Here is a 19255-nt window from a genome sequence, read left to right as displayed (position 1 = left end):
GCATGTAGACCTATTTCATGCCTGTGTTTGCACTCCAGTTTATGGTTATTTACCCTGATGGAACATTTTATCTCCCTCTAAATGACCTGAGTGATGTTAGCGACTTTATCTGGAATTCCATGAGACTGAAGAATGTTGCACAGTGTAGGTCTGTGCAGGCCTTCACTGTAATATCAAAAGATTGAAAGAGCTAATTTCATAAAGACTTTGAAACACCACTTTTCTTCCTGACCAACATATACACATAATAAAACTCTCATAATCTTATACCAAGAATGATAGCTTCATCTACTGCTTTTCCCATGGCATCCCACATGAAGCATAATTCTGTCCCTTCTTAAGGGAATGAAATGAAGCTAGACACTGGGTCTTCAATGTGTGAGGTACCTTTCACCCAGTTTATCATCACAAAAACAGCTGAAAACTACAACATGCTCATTAGGGCTGTGTGAAATTTCACCGGCCATTTTGTTCTGACACTGTTTCGACCAATTTCGAGGCCAAAACAGCAAAAGTGGAATGAAGCAAAGGCCATTGAAATAGCCTCAAAACAAAACAAGGCTGGTCAAAATGTTTCAAAAGTCAAAACGTTTCGACCATAGGCTAGGGACGGGAAGTCAGTCCAGCTGGGCTGACTTCCCATCCCCAGTGCAAGATCCGGCAGGGGGTGGTAAGGCAGCCCAGCTGGGCTGCTCCCAGTCCCCTGCACTAGATCACACCAAGGGCTGGAGGCAGCCCAGCTGGGCTGCTTTCCCGTCCCCCGCACTACATCGCGCCAAGGGACCAGGAAGCAGCCTAGCTGAGCTGCCTTCCACCCCTGGAGTGATCTAGCACTGGGGATCATCCCCCGTGAAACTTGAAACAACATCAAAACAGCCTTTCTGTTTCGATAGAACGGAATGGAACAGCTGTTTTTAGCTGTTGCCTCGAACCGTCGAAACTCAAAGCGAAACGGAACGGTGCCATTTTGCGCAGCCCTAATACTCATTTGTCAAGACTTGGACACAAAGCCAATTCTACTCAGTTTTTTACACAACAATTTACTTTGAACACAGGGATTAAGCAATCTCTGGGATTTTGCTGGCTTTCCAGAGATAGCTGTGGACCACACTTCAGCCATGCCAGCAGAAGGGGCTTCTACTTCTGGAATTAATATATATATATATGAGAGAGAGAGAGGGAGAGACTCCTGGTTTCTCTTTCTTTCTGTCTGACACATACACTGACAGAACAAGGGAGACATGTCCCTCAAAGCAATTAAAGTCCCAGCCAAAAGGGAAAGGACCGAATCTGCTGCTCTGTGATCTGTGAAGTGACAGCTCATTGGCATTTCTCCAGTTAGAGCTCCTCCAGGTCCATGTTGCCTGTGAACAAGCTGATTAACACTTTTTTTCCCTAAACTTGGGGTCACTTAGTGATAGGGACTCTTTTTTCCTTATCATTCTGAAGAGCTGATGTGAGACTTAGTAATGACACAAATAAGGGAGGAGCAGTTTCCAGTAGTCTCCCAGTTCCCTCCCCGCTCTTCATATCCTGCCCCTTGTTGTTTATTAAAGATAAAAAGATCTGGCTGATACATGCCATAGTGCACAGCTCCTAGTGAACAGTCTCCATTTGCCCTGCTACATATGTTGTGACACTGCCAGTCAGGAATCTAGATGATTTAAGACAGTTTCTTATTGGCAATTTTAATAAAACTGCTGTACAACCACTAGGTGCTAGAAAAAGAAGATGAATGCACACGTTAATGACTGGATTAGCATATATTTGGTACGGGAATGATGGCAGCTTTGCCGCGTTAGGGACTTGCTGGGTTTGAAAAGTGAAATGCAACACAGAAAGACGTGTAGTATGCTATAGAATATATTGCTGTTGCATGACCCTTACTCTGCAGAATATGGATTGCACAGGGGCTATATGGATTGCACAGGGACTTCTAAACATACGAAAACTTGCCCAGTAATAACAAGGGAATACTGCTTATACTTAGGGACCCATGCTAATGTTTCATCCCTGGAGAATGAAACTGCATTAGGAAATAGTTTTCATAGTTTATGGTATCTTTTACTTCCTACTATATCATGTTAACACATGCTGCCAGATTGCTGAGCATTCCTCCCTGAATGGGGGTAAAATAATTTCTCTCCGTAGGTGCTCATCCTTCTTCCACCCCTCCAGGCACCAATCTTAGCTAGTCTTAATCAACCTAGGCTCATTACTGGAATTTCACTCATTTGCTCAGATGAGGAATTGAATCCTAGTATTTCTCTTTGTGCATGTACATACGTATGTGCACTTCAACCTCAATTATACAAACTTCCACTATATAGAATGGGGTCATGTCTCCCATCAGTTTTTCTTTTCATCCCACTCAAAATTCCTTCTGTCATCTGGAACTACAAATAAGTGAAATTATTCTCTGTCTCCAATGACATTAAGATAATTGGGGTTATACTGCATATGTGCTTGCTTACACACATGTAAGAGCTTATGATCATTCTTACTATTGGTTTATAGCATTCCTAGTCAAAATTGCATATATGTTTCTACTTCATCCATTTGAAAATATACAAACCATTGTAAAATAAAATATCAGCCATACAGCAGTTGCAAAACAAGCTAATCAATCAGGAATCAATCAATGGTACACTAATATTTTCTTCATTTCCAGCAATTTTAGCTGAGCTTACTTTTTAATTTTTTCCAATCACATCAGTAAACAGAGAACACTTGCTCTATGCTTTACAGTCAACAGTTCAGGTTATTTGGGGCTGAACTGGAAAAGAAAAGGAAAACAATTATAAAGGTGAAGCTATTTCAGAAAATGTACAATGTACAACGAGAGGGTGGACCTGGAATATGAACTGTAACCTTGTAAGCATAAAGATACAAAAAATAGCACCAAGTTTAAAATATTTCTCAGACATTTTAGAAATATTTTCTGTGAAGTATGGACCATGCAGAATACATAACTGAGTGGTGCATACAACCACACTACTCTAAATCACAACCAGGAACTGCCTTCCCTTCTAAGGTTAAGATTTTTAATAAAAGGGCATTACTAAAATAATTCTATGTGAAGCCCTATCTTACGCCTTCTCACCAGGCTTGTGGTGAAAAGGCTTAAGATAGAATAATTTCTGGATAATGTATCTTAGCATAAGCCATCTCATCAGACTTGCCGCTATGGCTCCATATTCTAGGTTCAGGAAGAAAAAAATACCGCATTAAGCCTGATATCAGCGTACTCCCGAAATAGAACTTATATTTATATTGTAATGAATTAAAGGTTAGATTGTCAAGCTTCTTTGGGTAGATGTGATATATTTTATTAGACCAGTTGGAAAAAAAGTAGTTGGAAGAAAGCTACAACCAAAAACCCTGCAAGGTTAGATTGTATCATTTGTACACCAATCATCAAAAATACTATATATCACCAGGACTTAACTGTCCTATGAAAGAATAATATTTAATTTTCTTACATTTAGCATGATACTACCCAGATGTTATCTGACATACACTGACATGGATGACCTCCTAACAAAACACACTTCTAACTGCTTTCTTCTAGGGCATGGCAGATAGCAATTATGCTAACAGACCCCTTTAGAGCACCGCCCAGGAAGGATACCCATATTGATATTGTTCTGCCCAAGGGAATGCAAAATCACATTTTCTACTTCCTGTGAGGGGCAAGGGTAGGAAGGGAACTGTTCTGTTGAACCTGTGCCACTGTGCAGAAAAGAATTCTAAATTCACTGAGTCACAGAAAGAGAGGAAGCAAAAGGGGCATATTGATTAGGGTATGGGGCAGTTGTGAATTCCAGCCCAGGCTTTATGTAGTATACCACCACATCTTTTATAAAAAAGTCAGTGGCTGCAACTGCGTTTTGTGGGAAGGCCAGTTCAATTGCTTTGTGTTAGGTGTGCCCTGAGTATGCCTAGTAGTTCAGGTCAGGTCCCTGGGGACTTAGAGGAATGTCTAATTTCTGAAAGCTGATCAGGGTTTAGGTGTCAGAGTGCTTGTACTACTCCCAGAAAAAAAACCCTAAGGCACCTGTGGAATTTAGTCATCTCCAAGATTAGGAAGCATCTGAGCAAGAGGCAAGGCATGGATCTGTGTGACTATATTCTGCATACATTTCCTATTAGATCTAGTCCCTTAGGGGCTACTTGGAGGGGTACTCAACCTGTGTGGATGGCTCACCCAAGACTTAAACCCTGATTGAGTCCCACATATGGGAGCTTAATTAAGACTTGCATGTTAAATAGGAAGTGTATGTTCATTCAGTAAGGTGAGAATTTCACTCAACGTGAATAACAGAGGAAAACTTAGACCCTCTGTGATTAAATTAATCACATCAGCAATTCACTAGGAACCCTTTTTGCATTATGCGTAAGTAGGATCCTCCTGGATATGTATGCTTTAGTATTTTAAGAGTTTGAAAAATATGAAAGGCACAGTGTCATATGATTTCCTCTGAAATGTTTCCTGGGATTTACTTTTCCTTTAAAAATAATAAATTTGGGGGCCTAAACAGTTCAAGCCCCACTTTTAAATATATTGGTACTTTCAAATCTTTGAAAGCCTTTCAAAGGAAATAAAGCCAGATGGTAATTGTAGATTGGGGAAAAGAACAAGCTCCCAATTAATTATTAAAATTAAACTGTTAATTTTAGACACAGCACATTGTTTGTCAATGAAACCTTAAAGATAAGAGTGTATTCCCAATTATTTACCACTATTTTGTGTAATTTCTCAAATTTCCTAGCTATAAATTGAGGATTATCATTTGGAAGTTAGACATTAAATTAAAAAAAAAAGGGGAACTGGAGGGCAAGTTCAATTGTTGTAAAGGTGCAGTCTTCTCTTGATATACATGCAACTTCAGCCAGCATTGTTTTCAACCCTGTAAGGTGTTGAGTGTCTTCACCTTCTGTTCACTGTAGTTATGCATCCTTTCTAGATAAGAATCAAGTTTTCCCATTTGACAACATTTTTCAAGATTTCAAAGACTATCCCTGTTCATTATGCAGGTGAACTGGAGATTTTTCACAGTTATTTCTGAAAAACCAGAGCAATGAAATCCCTGCCCAAATATATGAGAGATTAAAGAAATCTGCCTCATTCTGGCCAGACTTGAACATCATTCTCTTGCATTTCAGGTGAGTATGCTAAGTGCCAATCTCTTCAGAGGTCCTGTTGGAGCTATTCTATTTTCTATAAGTAACTGTAGAGCAGGGACTTCAATCTTGGGGTCTCAGAACCCAGGTCTTTCAAAGGCTACAAATGTGCACATTCTCTGTAGTGTTACAAAAATGGCACCCATCTTACAAAAATGACAACTGCATTAACAAAATGCTCCTGTTTGAAACTAGAACTAAACTGTAGTATTATGGTTTATATAGCTGCCACTGCTGCTGCTGAGGCCTCAAAGATGGCTGGTGTCCTGGCTGCAACAACAGGGGAGAAGCCTGACACTGCTGGTACTAGGGCCCTAGGGATAGCTGGCACACTCGCCACAGGAACAGAGACAGTTGCTACCACTACCAGGGCACCAGGTAGCACTGGCTCTCCTTGCTGCCCTTCTGGAGAGGGCAGCCAGCTGTTAGGTAGATAGTGTTGCCCTGTCATAGAGGAGCAGAAGCTTTCCTTGCCATCCTTTTGGGACTTGCAGGCTCACTGGCAGGCTGCTGAAGGAGCAACCTGTGGGAAAGCAAAGGAACACCCACTTATCCCCTAGTTTTTGAGGTAGCTTTGTAGCTCTCCAACCAGCAGGGCTGTGGATTTGCCCCTCTGTTTTTATAGCACTATAAAGTGCTGAGGCATTTGTTGGACTACAAATCAATATCCATCCACAGCCTCTGTTGTCTAGCTGCAGTTATAGCATTCACCTACAATATAGGAAAATAAGGCTTTTGGCTGTAGTCTGCGTCTGTGCTTCCCACATTCCAAATGGGAACCTTACCGCAGGTCTGTTGGTCACTGTTGAGTTGGGGGCAGGGAAGTGAGGGAAGGGGTCCTTCCCTTTCCTTTCAACCAGAAATGTCACTCTGGTCAACACTACTAGGTACTTTTCTATGAAAAAAAAAATAATTCTGATAATTCAACATTTTGTGCCAAAAAAAAAGTTTCATCAGAAAATCCCTAGCTGCTTCTAATCCATACAGAAAAAGAGTGAGCTTATTTTGCAATATTTAACTCCTGCAACTCTTGTTTGATAATTTTTATAAACCCATTGAGATTTTATGCTGATCCTCTGCATAGCAGTGAATTAAAGTGAACAGCAGAGAAAACACAGGCATGGCTACATAAGCTATGGAGAAACACTGTACAGCTACAATTCTGCTGGAAGTCAGTGAAGGACAGATTTTGAAAGGTAATTTAGCACTTAACTGCCAGTAGAACTGGTAAGCATTAGGCACCTTAAACATCTGGCTTTGAGAGCTTGGCAAACAATTTTAATGGAATCGGGGTGTAACTGAATGCTTCATATGAAATTTAAATTGAGACATACGCTGATGGTTGCCTATTACATAAATATAGATTGGCAAGAAGTTTAATAACTAATGCTATTTACATGAAAATAAATATTTTGGCTTTTAACAAGATGGTAACCAGTTTCTGCTGGACTTACATTTTTTCTTTCTTTTGAAATGTACAGCCAGATCTTGCCCTCTTACAGCCTTAAGTGTATGTAGTTCACATTCCTATGCCCTGGAATAGCATTTCTACTAGTAGTGAAAATATATCTTATAGTCAAAGTTCTTTCTTACCTCACAGGTTTTTCTATTGAAACAGAGCAGAGATGTCTCTGAAAATAGCAATAGCCAGATTACAGTAAGCTGAGTATCAATACATTCATTTTCTGTGAGAAGTGACTGTGTAAAATGTGCACCTTCCTGCTAAATCAATCTGCTTGTGTATATTCAGTCAGCTCTACTGGCTTCAGTGACAAATGTTACATTTTTGCTGCTTTTTGCTCCATTAGCCCTTCAGAGACAGCACAATAAAGGAGACTGAGAAGAGGATTGTATTCCACCTTGAACACCATCAACAGAATAGTTCAGTAAGCTCCAAACACTTATGAACAAAACCATCCACTGAAGGCCACTGCACTGCAGAGGTGTCACTGAGGACATAATTTGGTCTTGAAAATCTTAATTGCTGGTGGTAATGCACAAGATGGGAAGAATCAGGGTTGGCTTTCAGATCACAAGTGGAGTTTGCAGTGTACTGGTCATCTAGTAGGGGTGACTTTAATTTAAAGGGCATGCGGACAAAATAACAACAAACAGCAGCAAAACCTTGAGACCACTTAAGAGCCAACACAATAGGCTGACCAATAGTAGAGCTGATCTATACAGTCATGTGCACTGTGTTTTAATATTATTAACAATTACCAAAGAGTACTGCCAAGTTACTGCAATTAGTATATTAATCTTTATCATATGCACAAGAACTGGAAGCTTGCAGTAGGATGATAAAAATAAAACAATGAAAATTCAAAACTGATCTCTTTAAAGAATTTAAATATCTGCTGATACCACTGATCCAGAGGACTGTGAAGGTACTTTGCTGTGGAGCTGCCTGCCCTGTCATTGGAAGAAGCTGATTTATTTCTTCCACCCCATGAGGCTGGGTCAGAGGTTGCAAAAGACTTGCTCTCCCAGTTTTAAACCTGGAGAGCATTTTAAGGTAAAAATAGGGGGCAGTTCCTTCCCTCCCCCCACCACCTGAGTCCCTCTCTCTTCTTTGGCTAGTGCAGCAAAAGCTGTCACTTTCATGTCAATCATAGGTAGCTTCTGAATTTTAGGCAAGACTGGCAGCACTGCTCATACTTCAAATTACCCAACATTTCTCATTATAAGACACTATTTTCAGTTTTCAGCTAGTAAGTACTAATCATTCAAGATGAAATTTTCTAAGGTGAGGGTTTGCCTCAAGACTGGTTTATTTTTTAAGATACATCAAAGATGGTTCAGTCATTTCTGAAAATGTGTATAGCAAACATCTTCAACATTATTTTATTGGCAAGCTCTAGATCTGTCATTCTTTGAAGCAAAGGGACTTCAGACTTTGGGATGGACTTATTGGTATTAGCAATATACTTCTTGCCATCCACAGGAAAAACTGTCCAAATTTGGCCAAGTTATGAGTTTTTGAGAAAGCATAGTTTATACATTCCCAGTAGGGAAAAGTAAGAATTTGGCAGCTAAATACTTGAAGACTAATTCTACATTAGTCTTCATGCTCATTGCTGATGGAGGAAACTAGAAGCTGTGGATGGGGACTAGGGCTGGTTGGGTAAAGAAACAAAGACAATAAGCCAGGGGTTAAATAATGGGGAGCTAAATGGCAGCGGCACACTGAAATCAGAGACAAGGGAGGATACACTAACTGAGCAAAAATATGTGGTCAAGGACATCAGAAGGAAACAGTGACTGGAAGGAAGAGAAAAGTTCGCAATCTGGAGAACTGGCACAAGACGACACAGATTGGTTGTTCAAGGAGAATTAGGAGAGCAGAGAGAAGATTGTGACTGGGGAAAGGAGGGGGGTAATCTGAAATTACAAAAAGGAGGACAAGAACATGTGCCCACCCCGCCAGACTCAAGTCAAGGCACCAGTCACCCATGGACACTATGACTGACTAGGCAAGGAGACAAGGATGAAGAGTTTTGGAGTCATTATGGGAGAGAGGAAGACTGAGCCTTAGCTGGGGAACTTGGAGAAAGGGTGATGTGGAGGTTGACTTTCAGTCCTTAATTTCAGTTTGTCAGAAAGTCCAATATGGCTAAATATCTGGCATTGTAATGTAAGAACAACTGCAACTTCTGCACAGACATTACTATTTACTTCTTTAGTGGAAGGACAACTCTCTACCCATGTTTTTGCACTGCAAGACAGGAGCGAATTTAGCACATGGTTCCATGAACATGCTCTTCTGCATCTGAAAATTTGGAGTTGTCTCCAGTTCACACCAGAATTCAATCCTACCATTCAATGTTTGTTGAATGGGCCCTAAGCTGTGAGGCCACAAAGATAATTTTCTCCCAAAGAGCTGTACAACATAGCCTCCAGAAACAATAGCCAGCTGAGTTTGTCTCAGTTCTGCTTCCACGCCAACAAAAGAGAATTGTAGCTTTATTCTTAAGCAGAGAGGTAGTTGCCACGTTAGTCTGAAGTTAAGCAGAAGGTAGAGTAGATTTGTACCTTATAGACTCATTAAATCATAGATGCATATGCTTTTGTAAGCAACAGTTTACTTCATCAGATGCTTTAAACTTACAATGGAGAAGAGAGATGCTTCCTTGTTGTGGTATTCATGTTTTCAGTGTGAAGTTTATGGCTGACATTGGAGAGCTGCTGATTATCAGATAGAACAGAAACAATAAGAAACATCTGACCCCTATTCCCTGTGATTCTTAAGAAATCTGTAAGCATCCCACAGCATATAGTGGTTGCCCCACATTACATAGCAACAATTTCCCACATGGTGGGGCACCTTTGTCTATCAAAGGCTGTCTGTCAAGGACAGTGCAATATGCTTTTTTGCTGCTAAAATTTTCAGCACAAGGACCTGTGAATGAACTCTGCCAAAATTATTTGTTAGTTACACTGTACCAAGAGAATACATGCATACTTGTTTCTGATATAGGCAAGGCCTTATAAGGCACCATACTGAAAAAGAAATGTTTAGGAGGAAGGGAATTTATTTCTGTATGATGTTAACCAGTGGACCTATAAAGTGTCCATGCATTAAGCCAGTGATAGTAAAGTATCTGGGGAGAAGGACTGAGGATTGTTTTCTCTTTGACAGGCCTAGATTTCCTGGACAGAATCACAGCCACAGTTCTGCAGAGCAAGGAACCAGAGGTCTCAGGAGCTTTGCACTTACCAGGAAAGGTGCAGTCAGGAAAACAAAAAGAAATGGATTCCCCTTCCTTTCTTTCCCTGAATCAGCCCAGTGTAGCTCATGCTGCTTATTCAAGTCAACAACAACAACAACAAAAATAAATTAAATTAAATTAATCCATCTTTCAGGATCTCGGTGCTGAGTTTGACAGCACAGAAGCTCTTACATGGAAGCAGTATGCTATTGCCATGCATTCCTAGCCTGCCTTCAGTGAGAGAATCACAGCTCCTTTGGAAAGCATCTGTCACAGAATCGCATCCTACATCCTCATCTTGAATCTGCCTGCTGGAGGACCAAGTTTGAAGGGAGGCAGTTAGGACCCAGGGGAACGCCAGCTACCGGGGAAGGACAGAGGCTTTGGTGCACACGCCTCCTACCAAAAATTCATAGCCCCGTGCAGCTGGAGCTCTCTCATTCACAGTTTTCTAGAGAGATCTGAGGCTGAACCTGGAAGACGCGGATCTTGCGAGGACGCCTGCAGGAAAAATACCCCCAGGCAAGGCTGCCTGCCTCTGTGAAGGTATTTGGATCGACTCTTTTCCCCCCACCCTCTTCTTGCAGCAGGCTCCTCTCCCCCCATTTTATTTCTCCTTGTTGCAATGCCGCGGCTGCGGCGTTTCAGCACTCCCACGCGTGGACAGCTCCCATCTGCAGTCCATCCGCACCTCATCCCTGCCCGCCTCTGCCTCCCCCGGCGCTGCCTTCCCTGTCCTCTGGCACATCCAAGGAGCGGGGAAGGGGGGATTGGCAATAACAATAAATAATAAATAAACTCCAGGATCCCGGAGATGGGGAAGGGCCACAACTTTGAAAGGAAAGTTGGGATGAACGAGGTCATTGCACAACAAAAGGAGCGAGGGAGAAGATGACTGGGAAAAAGGGAGAGTGAAGAGAGCCGAGAAGGACCCCAGCCAGGCGCAGCCAGATGGGGCACTTGCCAAAAACCAGTAGGTAGCTGTTGTTCCTCAGCAAATTGCTGCCTGTTTTCATCAGGCAGATTAAACCTGAAGTGCCAGGATGTGGGATGAGGGAAACAAACTGGGGCAGTCAAGGGTTCTGGCTTCCCAACGGGAAATTGTCATTTATGCTGCATGTGGGAGGGCTAGGGGTGACTCACTCCTGCTCAGGCTCCCCTCCGATTCAGTACTGCAGGAACTCAAGAATTAAGTTGTTTCCTCACGCACTGGAAAATTGAGTCCATTAAGGTAAAGCTTTTCAAACAAAGGAGCAACAATTGCAAAACAAGCCTTGCATTTTTTTTATAGGACCTACTTTAATTCACTTCCAGCTGTGGAAATCTGGGCAGTTTTGCCTTCTTATCAAAAACACTGACTGCTCCATATTTACTCTAAATAATCCCCCCAAATAATGAAGTTAAGGAACAGATGGCTGGTCTTTGTTCATCACTTGTCAGTGACAGGATCATATTTGGAAGGAAAGATCAAATTAGATAAAGACAGATTTTATGTGCTTTCAGAGTAATCAGATGAGAACTCAGATTTTGTGGTATATTAAAAAGTTAATACAGTGTCAATGTGTAAATGGCATATTATGTAACAGTATTATACTATACAGTGCATAGTGAAGGTAAGGACTTTTTTATTTCAGCCAACAGTCGATTAACCTTATAAATCCTTCACTGTTTTGTATTGAAAGTCCAGCTCAAAATTGAAAGGGTTAGTTTCTTTTGTTAACATAAGCAGTTTTGACAGTTATAAAATACTGGTGATTATTTTAGGGTTTTTTGTTGACTCATCCTAGCTTTGAAAATCATTAAGGAATCAGCTTTTTGCAAGGTACTGCAAAACAATTTGAGATACTAAAATCTATTTTTAAGAACTTTCAAGTTCCTGGTTTGTTATTTGATAATCACTTAGCTCATGTAGAGCCTGACTTTGCAACTCTTACTTACATTGAGAAACACATACTTAAGGGAGTAGTACAATTGACTTCAGCAGCGTGTTGCAGTATCAGACCCACAGCAGTGATTCACATGAATATATAACATTCATTAACATCTATTGGCTCTGAACCTAGAGGATAATTTATTCAAATGCTAGGATGAGCTTCTGCTGTTCCACTGTAGAAGAAGACTATGTCAGAGAAAATACAAATGTCATGACCAGTTCTATAGTAAAATGAAGATCATTTCCTTAAACCTTGGACCTGTAAGTCATTGCAACTTTCCATTTATATGCTTGTCTGTTGAAGCATTTATGTCACTAGTTGTTAGGACAGTATTATTATTTCTGTTTGTGTGTATGTGTATATGGGCTGTAGTATGTTGGCTCCAATGAGACATACACTTATACATAATAAAGAAGAGCAGCAGTATAATTCTTCTTTTATATAAAGGGGAATTGAGTGAGTAGTGTCCCATACTGGTTTTCATGGGTAAGTAAATATCCCTTTGCTCCAGATATTAATACAGTTTCCTAAGATTTAATCTGAGAATTCCACCCCAAATTGTTGTTTTTTTTCTTTGAAGGCTTTGAAGAAATCAGAATTCTCATGTATAGTACTTTTTTCAACTGAGAATCCAAATCTACATCCATTTTAAAATGAAATTAATCTTTTTAATGTAATTTTGGGACAGAGAGAGAGAGAAAGAAAGAGAGTGTTTAGGATAGGGTATGGCTGAAAGGTGAAACAACAGGAAAATTCCAGCATTTCCTCATTTCATTAATAAAGAAATTCTCTCTCTCTCAGTCTTTCAAAATAAATACAATATAGATTCTATCATGCCCAGTGCTGCAGTCCTTCTTCCGAAAATATGTCTATTGTCTTTAGTGGATGTTATAGCTAAATTAGAAGTCAAAGCTATGGAATTGGGCCAGTAATGTACAACTAACATTAGAGTACATGTTAGTACTCTAATTATTAGTTTTTAAGATTCAACATTTAAAATGTACATCAAAACAACAAAAAATTACTTGAGACATTAAATCATGTTTTTAAAGGTGTAAGATGATAGTGTCACACCCAATATATACATATAATTGTCCATAACCTTCTGTACACACACAGTGACCCCCTGACTTGAGTATTTTGCTAGTTTTTAATGCAGAGTTCTGCATGCTTCCCAGATGTTGTGTTTATATGTAACATTTCTTGTTATTAAGCATTACTGATAATATATTCTACAAGAAGACTGTTAAGCTACCTGCTTACTTCTTGCCCATTGGACTTACTATGATGATAGTATAGGACTTTTGGCAGGATGCAAAGTGTCATTTGGGCTGTTTGATATATTATCATGGAAGGCGTGTGTAACGTGGGTCTCACTGCCAGGTGAATCTGCCATATTTTGGATGCCTTTGTTCATAGATTACATTCCATGGATTTGCATTTAATTTAGGGCTGGTTCTCTTATCATATCAATTTATTTAGAGGAAGGCTACAATTATCAGAAATGTTTAAAATGTGTATTTATAAAATGTTTGGTTTCTCAAAATGGAACTCTTTCTTTGAAACATTGGTTAGGTAGGTAACTAGATAACTAGCTAAGTAGATAAATAGATAGTAAATTTATCCAAATTCCAGTCCCAAAGGTAACAGGACAGATTCTGAATCTCATTTCTGCTATTCAACCTAATCACCTATCTTCTTGCTTTTAAGCCCATAGCAACAACAGGAACAAATGCAAGTAGATGTTGCAGTCTTGGCTGCTCTACTTGCTGTGCAGAGACCACAAATATTAATCAAGTTTCTGCAGTGTTTTGTATTGTACCATGGTTAAATTACCACTTCTGGACAGATACATGTGGCCCATGGGAGATGTATAAATGTCTTAAACTGCAAAAGACTGTTATTTGAGATTGTTTGGAATTTCTGACATGTTGGTTTTACTAAACTTAAAGAAATGTTGGTATTTAAACCTTAGCTAGATTCCCAGGACCAGAAAATCTCAGGGTATGGATGGATGCAAATTATTCCATATTAAGTGGGGACTTAGGGATTTCCTACAGTTCTGCTGAAGCTACTAGAACTATTTCATCTACCTACTCCTATCTCTATTAAACAGATATTAAATGTGCTTACACCTTAAATGAAACAGGGTTAAAATGCTACAATCTGATTTCCCTTACTGCAGTACAGCATGGATAAATAAAACAGTTACACCAGATCAGCATGTGTGTGCGCCCACAAGCAGGAAGTCTCATTACCCCTTTTTAAACTGTGTAACTGTTTGTCCAAGTGCTTAGAAGCTTTTGAATCGCTTGATGCTGTTAGCATGACAAATGCTTCCTATTTTCACATTCAAAAGAGGCTACAACTCTGGAGTGCAATTTAAGAAAATAAATACCATCGTTAGAAAGATAATGTAATCAGATATTTTCCCCACATCATTCACTGAGCAAGTCTAGTTCCTCAATGGAGGAACAGGAAATGCTTGGTGGGTGAGCCTCTTGGATTTTGATGGGAGAAGTTAAAGCAGATAAAAGTATAAAAAGTAAAGAAACATTTAAACTATTGAGGCTTATATTGGATTTAAGCCCAGTCTTACCCTAGGGACAGAGTGAAGCTATACAGCCACGGAAGGAGCACTGCAGTCAGTCTCACTGAGTTTCCCAGTGTCTAGGAAGAGCATCCACACTGCTGCATATCTTCTTCAGGGTACAACACAACCATAGCAGCATGTAGGTTATAGTAAGGTGCAGGTATTACGTCATGAAACTGAGACTTTGGAGACCCATATGCATTTACCTGTTCCAGACTTCTTCAATGACCTTGGGAAAATGATTTAGTCTCTGTGGTCCAGATCCAAAGATGCATTTAGCCTGCAAACAGATGTCAAATTTCAGCTGGGATAAACAATTTTACTCTAAGACAAAGTGCATCCATATAGATGTCCATGCCATTCTTAGGATAAATTCTAAAAATGTTTCTTGAACAGGAGGAATAATAGTAATTTATCCTGGGATATTGCAAACTATGTCTGTAGAGTTATCCAAGGATTGCAGCACTGAATCAATGGCAGAAAAGCAAGAGATAAGGTTTTTGGGGTAAATGTGATATCTTTTATTAGACCAACTACGTAGCTGGAAAAATTGTTCTTTGCAAGCTTTCAGGCACAAACACCCTTCTTCAGGCATAGGGAGAGTCTGCTGGTGTTGTGTGTTCTCCATGGTGAAAAAGAAGCTAATATGCAAAATGTGGGCCTGTGAAAATGCAAATGCACGGTAGTAGGGATCAGAGGGAATGGGAGACAATAGGTGTGAGACAGGTAAGTGGTTGGGGGAGGATGCTGAACTGGTGATAGAAAACCAGCAGTATATTCAGTCACTCACTTAACCCTGATTAGAAGGGTGATGGCAATCCCAGGATATTTTGTTCAGGGACAAACACAGGCATGACTTATGCAGGAGTAAATGCAATGTCTGTTTCTAGCATTAGTTCCTCAGTCCCCACTCTGTAAAATGGGGATATCTACAACTTGCCTCTCACAGGTGGTATAAAGATAAAAAGAGGCCTGTGAGGAGCCACACATACACCATAAATAGTTAGCACTCCATCTCCCCCTCACCATCATTAAGTAATCCCTGCCAAGAAGAATCTAGCCCCAAGATAACATTGAAATCTTTTAAAAAGCAATGTAATGAGATGACACCCACACTTTGAAATCAAGTCATTCTGGATTACCATCTTGCTTCGCTTCCTGCCCACACATTTCCCTTCCAGCATGATTTTAGCAGCCAATATCCTCATGAATGTCAGTAGTTAGAAATTATATTATGGGGCCAGATCTTAATGGAGCTATGCCTATAAACAGCTGAGAATTGGACCAAAGCACTTCATACTACTGGAAACTGTGATGACAAGCTCTTATACAGCATTGTATCTAGCTTCATAGGTAGGGGTAGGCAAACTCAGGTTGGAAAAAAAAATGATGGGAAAAGGCTAAGTCAGAGCAGTATTTCAAGTTGTGGATGTTGTGATATTAATATCTCATTGCATAGTAGCAAGAGGTCTGGGGAAAAAAATGTGTGTCTCATTAGAAAGCTGGAATTTGCCAGATTTTCAGTGAGATGGTGTACTACTTTATCAATCCTGAGTCACAAGTTATAGTTGCAGATAGTACTATGGTAACTGGGAAGCAAGCTTCTAACTTCTAACACTGCTATTGACTTGCAATATGATCCGTTGGCAAGTCACTTGAACCTTCTGTGCCTCAGTTTCCTGACAACAGGTAATATGACTTTGATGGAATTTGTAAAACACAATCTTTGTAATATATTTTAAGAACTTTGAATGGAGAACACCACAGACATGTGTACTTACCACTATTCTTATAAGTGTAAACACTATTGTTACATATTGTCCTTTGCACAAGACAAAAACATAGGCTACTGAACAGAGATGCCAGAATATTTTCAATATTTATATCATCCTAAAGTCAGACTCTGCCCTTTCTCTGACTTTGTGTGAACTTAATAAACAGAGTTTTTTAAAAGGGTATCTAATGTGACAGATTTCATAAAGAATATTTTCTCCATATTTTGTGTTTTCAATCATGTTAATTATTGCATCTTTCTTATAGTTGAGGTTTGTTCTTTTGAAGGAACTATTTATTTTAGGAGGCTGTGAAAGGACATCAACAGAGGAAGCAGTTCCTTTGGAGATGAGACGTCATAACAAAACCAATGCTGCTGAGACTATAACAAAGCTTCTGTTGTGCCATCACAAAGCAGCAATATTAAAGAGGAAAAAATGTCAGCACTCCTATATGAAGGAATAGAGATGCAAAGTTAGCTTTAAATCTGGAGCTTTTCATATACGTCAGACAAAACAAGTGGAGGAGGGGAAATGCCAATGTGTGGGTGTGATAATGGGAATGTGCGTCTGTTATGCATTGAGGGATTTTAAGAGATCAGTACCATTTAAGGAACTGCAGTGACAATTAAATTGGGTAGCTCTTTGGCAGAAAATAGGTTACCACTGTAAGAACCATGTGGATGTTAAATCCTCAGCTAGTGTAATTCCCTTGAATTCAATGGAGCTACAGAAAACTGCAACAGCTGAGGATCTATTCCCATGATTTCTCATTTGATTCTGACAGCTACTGCATTGTTTACATGCATTATGGATTATTTTGTAGTATATCTGTATATCTCACTGGTGTCAATACTGTATTTCAGAGAAAACTTTGTTCAGCTCAGTGATCACTATGTTCCACAGGGTAAGAGACTCATTTCAATAAAAATAAACTGTGAAATGCATTTGAAAATAAATCATTTTAATTACATCAGACATTCCCAAATTGCTTTCTGGCAACAGCCATCACAGTCGAGTAGGGACTGCAGCTCTCTCTGTTTGAAACTGTTTAGTGCATTATGGCTGCTATTTCTATTCAGAGCAGGTAGTTATAGTGATAAATCACAAGACCACAAAGTGGCATCATTTGTGCAACTGGCTGCATGGAAATCTTGTTAAACAATCTGTAAATGACAACAACAACAAAAACTCTTCACCCACGCTGTAAGAATTTGGAAGACTGACAGCGTTCAAACACTAAATCAATGGGTCAGACTCTCCTTTAGGTTGAACCCTGTTCTGTTGAAGGGTCAGAATACCGCTATAGTTGCCCTGCCTAGAATTTGTTCCTACCTAACTGTGATACTTGTTGCCAGCAGGTTGTAATAAAGGATGTAATAAAGAAGATGGTCAGATAAGGACAGAGCAAGGCAAAATGCAATCCCACTCCATAAATTATCAGTTGGTGTATGCTTAGAGATCATAGCTAAGTGCCATAACTAAGAACAGACCCAACACTAATTTACATGAGGGAATCATATAATCATAGAAAATTATGGTTGAAAATCAGGAGATAATCTAGTCCAAACCCCTGCTCAAAGCAGGACCATCTCCAAATATATTGCTCTGTCCTTTTTGGAACAATTCTTCAGATAGTTGAATGTTGCTATTAATTCTCCCCTTAATCTTCTCTTCTCCAGACTACATAAGCCCAGTTCCCTTAGCCTCTCCTCAGAAGTCCCCAGCCCTCTAACCATTTTTGTTGACCTCCGCTGGACTCTCTCCAATTTGTCCATGTCCTTTCTGTAGTGGGGGGGCCCAAAACTGGACACAATACTCCAAGTGTGGCCTCACCCATGCGAATAGAAGGGAACAATCACTTCCCTTGATCTGCCAGCAACACTCCTACTAATGCAACCCAGTATGCTGTTAGCCTTTGTAGCTTATTGTGGACTGTAACCCCAAGTCCTTTCTGCAGAGCTGCTGCTTAGCCAGTTGGTCCCCAGCCTGTACTGGTGCATGGGACTGTTCCATCCTAAGTGCAGTACTTTGCACTTGTCCTTATTGAACCGTGTGAGATTTCTTTTGGTCCAGTCCTCCAATTTGTTTAGGTCTCTCTGAATCCTTTCCCTACCCTCAAGAGTATCTACTACTCCCCGCACCTTGGTGACATCTGCTAACTTGCTGAGGGTGCCCTCTATCCCGTCTTCCAGATCACTGAAGAAGACAGAGCAGCTACAGTTCCCTTCTTGCACCTTCATTTTAGTTGAGCAGTCTTCAGAGCAGGACTGATACAGCACATTTGTTTCGATTTTGAGATACTGCTGCAATAGACTGGAAAGTGTACTAGTTTGTACACTACATTCCCAACACTGGTGGTGTCACTTTTAAATAAAATAAGTGCCACTAATCGGTTGTATAGTGACTATTGTAATTAAAAACTTAATTAAGTGCAATAAAATTATGTTAATACCACATTTCATTTGAGATTTTAATTACAAAATAAGGCTCAGATTCTGAGCTGACATTGGTGGAGCTCCCCCTCACTTAGTTTATGCAAAGACTAAAAAGTGCCATGGAGTTTATCTCAGGTTTGATGATCTTCCTGTGATCTCCTAAGCATATATTAACAAACTTTACAGCAGTGTGATGTTGGTTATCATGGTCCCCCTCCTTTACCTGTGGCAGATTAGGGTGTTATGTCTTGTGTCAGGCTGATCATGTAGTTTTGCTAATAAGTTAGACAATGAATTTGTATAGTATGGTATGGATAGTAGGCCTGTGCGAAGTGGCAAGTATTCTGTTTGGATTCAGATTTGGCTGATTTGGAGGCACAGTGATTCAATTCAGAGATTTGAATCACTGTCCCAATTCAATTCAGCCAAATCAGATCTGAAGATTTGGCACCACTTCAGAGATTTGGCCATAGACTAAAGAGGCAGCAGTCCTTACCACACTGGACACATCTGCCTCCAGCTGGTAAGTCTGTTGTGGTGGGCGGAGGGTGAAGGGAAGGGGCATGGGGGAGCAGATCAACACCCCCACAACAAGGAAGGGATTGGAGCTGAGGCTGGGACAAGT

Source organism: Alligator sinensis, unplaced genomic scaffold (assembly GCF_000455745.1).
Source record: "Alligator sinensis unplaced genomic scaffold, ASM45574v1 scaffold860_1, whole genome shotgun sequence".
NCBI classification, from domain to species: Eukaryota; Metazoa; Chordata; order Crocodylia; family Alligatoridae; genus Alligator; species Alligator sinensis.
This window is presented reverse-complemented; position numbering follows the sequence as displayed.